Source organism: Nerophis lumbriciformis, unplaced genomic scaffold (genome assembly GCF_033978685.3).
Source record: "Nerophis lumbriciformis unplaced genomic scaffold, RoL_Nlum_v2.1 HiC_scaffold_51, whole genome shotgun sequence".
Lineage (NCBI taxonomy): Eukaryota > Metazoa > Chordata > Actinopteri > Syngnathiformes > Syngnathidae > Nerophis > Nerophis lumbriciformis.
Genome location: NW_027316593.1, coordinates 200,001 through 207,500, shown reverse-complemented (window position 1 = coordinate 207,500; position 7,500 = coordinate 200,001).

The window sequence follows — 7,500 nt, the reverse complement described above, 5'->3', positions numbered from 1 at the left end:
GAGTACCAGGCCTCTATAGAAAAGTTTGGTTTTTTGTCTATGTGTCATCATTTTAGAGTACCAGGGCTCTATAGAAAAGTTTGGTAAATTTGACTAAGTGTCTAGGAGCATTTCCCTTTAAGAAGGCCGACCTGCTATGGTTCTCCACCTGGGTCTGGAACGCCAAATTAGTCCCTCTCCTAGCTGGAAGTCCAAAAAAAAGGCGTGAATTTGACTAAGTGTCTAGGAGGATGTCCCCTTAAGAAGGCCGACGTGCTATGGTCCTCCACCTGGGTCAGGAACGCAAAATTGTCCCTCTCCTCGCTGGAAGTCCAAAAAAAAGGCGTGAATTTGACTAAGTGTCTAGGAGCATTTCCCTTTAAGAAGGCCGACCTGCTATGGTTCTCCACCTGGGTCAGGAAAGCAAAATTGTCCCTCTCCTCGCTGGAAGTCCAAAAAAAAGGCGTAAATTTGACTAAGTGCCTAGGAGGATGTCCCTTTAAGAAGGCTGACCTGCTATGGTTCTCCACCCGGGTACGGAAAGCAAAATTAGTCCCTCTCCTCGCTGGAAGTCCAAAAAAAAGGCGTAAATTTGACTAAGTGCCTAGGAGGATGTCCCTTTAAGAAGGCTGACCTGCTATGGTTCTCCACCCGGGTACGGAAAGCAAAATTAGTCCCTCTCCTCGCTGGAAGTCCAAAAAAAAGGCGTAAATTTGACTAAGTGCCTAGGAGGATGTCCCTTTAAGAAGGCTGACCTGCTATGGTTCTCCACCCGGGTACGGAAAGCAAAATTAGTCCCTCTCCTCGCTGGAAGTCCAAAAAAAAGGTGTAAATTTGACTAAGTGCCTAGGAGGATGTCCCTTTAAGAAGGCCGACGTGCTATGGTCCTCCACCTGGGTCAGGAACGCAAAATTGTCCCTCTCCTCGCTGGAAGTCCAAAAAAAAGGCGGAAATTTGACTAAGTGCCATCATTTTAGAGTACCAGGACTATAGTGGGGGAATTGGAGCCCTCTGGTGGACACTCGCTGCAAATGCACCCTGAATTAAAGACATTATTTCCAGTTCTTTTGGGGCCCTATTTTCAGGCGTAAATTTGACTAAGTGTCTAGGGGCATGTCCCTTTAAGAAGGCCGACCTGCTATGGTTCTCCACCTGGGTCTGGAACGCAAAATTAGTCCCTCTCCTAGCTGGAAGTCCAAAAAAAAAGGCGTGAATTTGACTAAGTGTCTAGGAGGATGTCCCCTTAAGAAGGCCGACGTGCCTTGGTTCTCTACCTGGGTACGGAACGCCAAATTAGTCCCTCTCCTCGCTGGAAGTCCAAAAAAAAAGGTGTAAATTTGACTAAGTGCCTAGGAGCATGTCCCTTTAAGAAGGCCGACCTGCTATGGTTCTCCACCTGGGTCAGGAACGCCAAATTGTCCCTCTCCTCGCTGGAAGTCCAAAAAAAAGGCGTGAATTTGACTAAGTGCCTAGGAGGATGTCCCTTTAAGAAGGCCGACGTGCTATGGTTCTCCACCTGGGTCAGGAAAGCAAAATTGTCCCTCTCCTCGCTGGAAGTCCAAAAAAAAAAGGTGTAAATTTGACTAAGTGTCTAGGAGCATTTCCCTTTAAGAAGGCCGACCTGCTATGGTTCTCCACCTGGGTCAGGAACGCCAAATTGTCCCTCTCCTCGCTGGAAGTCCAAAAAAAAGGCGTGAATTTGACTAAGTGCCTAGGAGCATTTCCCTTTAAGAAGGCCGACGTGCTATGGTTCTCCACCCGGGTACGGAAAGCAAAATTAGTCCCTCTCCTCGCTGGAAGTCCAAAAAAAAGGCGTAAATTTGACTAAGTGCCTAGGAGGATGTCCCTTTAAGAAGGCTGACCTGCTATGGTTCTCCACCCGGGTGCGGAAAGCAAAATTAGTCCCTCTCCTCGCTGGAAGTCCAAAAAAAAGGCGGAAATTTGACTAAGTGCCTAGGAGGATGTCCCTTTAAGAAGGCTGACCTGCTATGGTTCTCCACCCGGGTACGGAAAGCAAAATTAGTCCCTCTCCTCGCTGGAAGTCCAAAAAAAAGGCGTAAATTTGACTAAGTGCCTAGGAGCATTTCCCTTTAAGAAGGCCGACCTGCTATGGTTCTCCACCCGGGTCCGGAACTCAAAATTAGTCCCTCTCCTAGTTGGAAGTCATCAAAAAAAGGCGGAAATTTGACTAAGTGCCATCATTTTAGAGTACCAGGACTATAGCTGGGGAATTGGAGCCCTCTGGTGGACACTCGCTGCAAATGCACCCTGAATTAAACACATTATTTCCAGTTCTTTTGGTGTTCCCGGGGAATGAGAGGCCTTTTGTGGGCCAGAAAGAGTGGGGGACCCTTGGAGCCCCTATTTTCAGACAGTTTGGCTTATTTCGGTGACGCCGGGGCGTCCATCAGGTCTTCCCGGGGAATGAGAGGCCTTTTGTGGCCATATGTCAACAAAAGAGTGGGGAAATGGAGCCCTCCGGTGGACTCCCGCTGCAAATGCACCCCCCAAATTAAATACATTAATTCCAGGCCTTTTGGGGCCCTATATTCAGACGGTGTGTAGCCCTCCAGTGGACTCCCGCCTCCAATGCACCCCCCAAATTAAAGACATCACCCCCCAAATTAAAGGCATCATTTCCAGTTCTTTTGGGGCCCTATTTTCAGACAGTTTGGCGGATTTCCTTGACGCCGGGGAGTCCTACAGGTGTTCCCGGGGAATGAGAGGCCTTTTGTGGGCCAGAAAGAGTGGGGAACCCTTGGAGCCCCTATTTTCAGACAGTTTGGCTTATTTCGGTGACGCCGGGGCGTCCATCAGGTCTTCCCGGGGAATGAGAGGCCTTTTGTGGCCATATGTCAACAAAAGAGTGGGGAAATGGAGCCCTCCGGTGGACTCCCGCTGCAAATGCACCCCCCAAATTAAATACATTAATTCCAGGCCTTTTGGGGCCCTATATTCAGACGGTGTGGAGCCCTCCAGTGGACTCCCGCCTCCAATGCACCCCCATAATTATAGACATCACCCCCCAAATTAAACACATTATTTCCAGTTCTTTTGGGCCTCTATTTTCAGACGGTTTGGCGTATTTCCTTGACGCCGGGGAGTCCTACAGGTGTTCCCGGGGAATGAGAGGCCTTTTGTGGGCCAGAAAGAGTGGGGAACCCTTGGAGCCCCTATTTTCAGACAGTTTGCCGTATTTCGGTGACGCCGGGGCGTCCATCAGGTCTTCCCGGGGAATGAGAGGCCTTTTGTGGCCATATGTCAACAAAAGAGTGGGGAAATGGAGCCCTCCGGTGGACTCCCGCTGCAAATGCACCCCCCAAATTAAATACATTAATTCCAGGCCTTTTGGGGCCCTATATTCAGACGGTGTGGAGCCCTCCAGTGGACTCCCGCCTCCAATGCACCCCCATAATTATAGACATCACCCCCCAAATTAAACACATTATTTCCAGTTCTTTTGGGCCCCTATTTTCAGACGGTTTGGCGTATTTCCTTGACGCCGGGGAGTCCTACAGGTGTTCCCGGGGAATGAGAGGCCTTTTGTGGGCCAGAAATAGTGGGGAACACTTGGAGCCCCTATTTTCAGACAGTTTGCCGTATTTCGGTGACGCCGGGGCGTCCGTCAGGTCTTCCCGGGGAATGTGAGGCCTTTCGTGGGCCATATTTTCAGACAGATTGGCCTGTTTCAGTGACGCCGAGGCGTCCATCAGGTCTTCCCGGGGAGTGTGAGGCCTTTTGGGGCCCTATTTTCAGACAGAAAAAAAAGAAAAGTAACCCTTACACTACAAAGGACAGCGGGGAAACGCCCCCCCAGCAAAGTCACAGGGGAAGTGGGGTAGACAAGTGGAGAGTGTCTGGGGAAAAGTCCACAAAATGATCAAAAATCACACACAGGTACGAGTGCCACAAGTCCCGCCGCGTCCCACCCGAGTCCGAGGTGCCCCCCACATGCCCAAAACGCACCCAGCAAAGGCGCACTGTGAGTGGGGAAGAACATTTGGGAAAAGTGGGCAAAAGTCCGGAAAAATGACCAAAAACCACACCCAGGTTAGAGCCCCACACGTCCTGCAGTCGCACCCGAGTCCTGGGATGCCCAACATGTCCAAAAAAATCAAAAAAAGCCCAAAAAATCAAAAAAATCCCCGGGCCGTATCTTGGACGCCGGCGTACCGCGTTCGGCCCTCGTGCCGTAGTTTGGCGACCGATTGTAAAAATTTGCCGCGACCGGCTAGTTTTTTTCCTTGGAGTAAATAGAGAGTAGATCCAGCAGAAAATATGCACTATAAACAAAGAGAGGGAGTTTGGAGGGGGGCAAAAACGCCCTCTTGGAACTTTTGCAGCAGCACACATCAAACTAGCGGGGAGAAGGCATGCATAGCAAAAGTCCACGAAATGATCCAAAATCACACCCAGGTTCGAGTCCCACAAGTCCCGCCGCGTTCCACCAGGGTTCCGGGGTGCCTACAATGTCCACAACGCACCCAGCAAAGGCGCACTGTGATTGGGAAGAAAAGTTGGGAAAGTGGGCAAAAGTCCCGAATTCGGTCCAAAATCACACCCAGGTTCGAGTCCCACAAGTCCCGCCGCGTTCCACCAGGGTTCCGGGGTGCCTACAATGTCCACAACGCACCCAGCAAAGGCGCACTGTGATTGGGAAGAAAAGTTGGGAAAGTGGGCAAAAGTCCCGAATTTGGTCCAAAATCACACCCAGGTTCGAGTCCCACAAGTCCCGCCGCGTTCCACCAGGGTTCCGGGGTGCCTACAATGTCCACAACGCACCCAGCAAAGGCGCACTGTGATTGGGAAGAAAAGTTGGGAAAGTGGGCAAAAGTCCCGAATTTTATCCAAAATTATACCCAGGTTCGAGTCCCACAAGTCCCGCCGCGTTCCACCAGGGTTCCGGGGGTGCCTGGCATGTCCACAACTTACCCAGCAAAGGTGCACTGTGATTGGGAAGAAAAGTTGGGAAAGTGGGCAAAAGTCCCGAATTTGGTCCAAAATCACACCCAGGTTCGAGTCCCACAAGTCCCGCCGCGTTCCACCAGGGTTCCGGGGTGCCTACAATGTCCTCAACTTACCCAGCAAAGGCGCACTGTGAATGGGAAGAAAAGTTGGGAAAGTGGGCAAAAGTCCCGAATTTGGTCCAAAATCACACCCAGGTTCGAGTCCCACAAGTCCCGCCGCGTTCCACCAGGGTTCCGGGGTGCCTACAATGTCCACAACGCACCCAGCAAAGGCGCACTGTGATTGGGAAGAAAAGTTGGGAAAGTGGGCAAAAGTCCCGAATTTGATCCAAAATTATGCCCGGGTTGGAGTACCACGAGTCCGGCCGCGTTCCACCGGTGTCCCGGGGGTGCCTGCCATGTCCACAACTTACCCAGCAAAGGCGCACTGTGATTGGGAAGAAAAGTTGGGAAAGTGGGCAAAAGTCCCGAATTTGATCCAAAATTATGCCCGGGTTGGAGTACCACGAGTCCGGCCGCGTTCCACCGGTGTCCCGGGGGTGCCTGCCATGTCCACAACTTACCCAGCAAAGGCGCACTGTGATTGGGAAGAAAAGTTGGGAAAGTGGGCAAAAGTCCCGAATTTGATCCAAAATTATGCCCGGGTTGGAGTACCACGAGTCCGGCCGCGTTCCACCGGTGTCCCGGGGGTGCCTGCCATGTCCACAACTTACCCAGCAAAGGCGCACTGTGATTCAGAAGAAAAGTTGGGAAAGTGGGGGAAAAAAGGACCGGGAAATATCCAAAATTATGCCCGGGTTGGAGTACCACGAGTCCGGCCGCGTTCCACCGGTGTCCCGGGGGTGCCTGGCACGTCCACAACTTACCCAGCAAAGGCGCACTGTCAGTGGGGAAGACCAAACATGTCTCGGATTTTTTCCAAGTACCTTAACGAGAGAGGCTAAAAAGCACCTGTTTTTACCTTCTCTCGTTGTTGTACTTAGAAAAAAAACGAGAAAATAAAAAATCTGGGTTTTTTTCTAAGTACCTTAACGAGAGAGGCTAAAAAAAACCATTTTTTACCTTCTCTCGTTGTTGTACTTAGAAAAAAAACGAGAAAAAAATTTTTCCCCATTCATTTCAATGGGAGTTCATTTTTTTTTTGGGATTTTTTCTAAGTACCTTAACGAGAGAGGCTTAATTTTTCACCTACTTTTTACCTTCTCTCGATTTTTCGTTTTTTACCTGGTCGACCAAAACACCTCCATCTCGTTACTATGTGCACCATGTCTGACAGGCTGAAATCACAGGGAACGCGTCCGAGTCAAAGTGAGCTATTTTCGGACACAAATATGGTGTTTTTCCCCTCTATCCTCTGGTTCTTTTTTCAAACTGATCTTCCAGCATCTGAGCGACAGGGGCTCATGCAGACACCTGTGTCCGCCCGAGGGGCGCCTTCCCGGACACATATATGGTGCTTCCCCCCTCTTTACCCCGGTCCTTTTTCAAACTGATCTTCCAGCATCTGAGCGACAGGGGCTCATGCAGACACCTGTGTCCGCCCGAGGGGCGCCTTCCCGGACACATATATGGTGCTTTCCCCCTCTTTACCCCGGTCCTTTTTCAAACTGCTCTTCCAGCATCTGAGCGACAGGGGCTCATGCAGACACCTGTGTCCGCCCGAGGGGCGCCTTCCCGGACACATATATGGTGCTTTCCCCCTCTTTACCCCGGTCCTTTTTCAAACTGATCTTCCAGCATCTGAGCGACAGGGGCTCATGCAGACACCTGTGTCCGCCCGAGGGGCGCCTTCCCGGACACATATATGGTGCTTTCCCCCTCTTTACCCCGGTCCTTTTTCAAACTGCTCTTCCAGCTTCTGAGCGACAGGGGCTCATGCAGACACCTGTGTCCGCCTAAGGGGCGCTATCTCGGACACATTTTCAACTTTTCCCGCATGAATGAAATCCTGGAACTGATTCCACCCAGGTACTTAGGGCTTCCAGGGCTTGAGCGACAGGGGCTCTGTCCGGAGCGTGTGTCCGCCTAGGGGGCGCTGTCCCGGACACATTTTCAACTTTTCCCGCATGAATGAAATCCTGGAACTGATTCCACCCAGGTACTTAGGGCTTCCAGGGCTTGAGCGACAGGGGCTCTGTCCGGAGCGTGTGTCCGCCTAGGGGGCGCTGTCTCGGACACATTTTCAACTTTTCCCGCATGGATGAAATCCTGGAACTGATTCCACCCAGGTACTTAGGACTTCCAGGGCTTGAGCGACAGGGGCTCTGTCCGGAGCGTGTGTCCGCCTAGGGGGCGCTGTCCCGGACACATTTTCAACTTTTCCCGCATGAATGAAATCCTGGAACTGATTCCACCCAGGTACTTAGGGCTTCCAGGGCTTGAGCGACAGGGGCTCTGTCCGGAGCGTGTGTCCGCCTAGGGGGCGCTGTCTCGGACACATTTTCAACTTTTCCCGCATGGATGAAATCCTGGAACTGATTCCACCCAGGTACTTAGGGCTTCCAGGGCTTGAGCGACAGGGGCTCTGTCCGGAGCGTGTGTCCGCCTAGGGGGC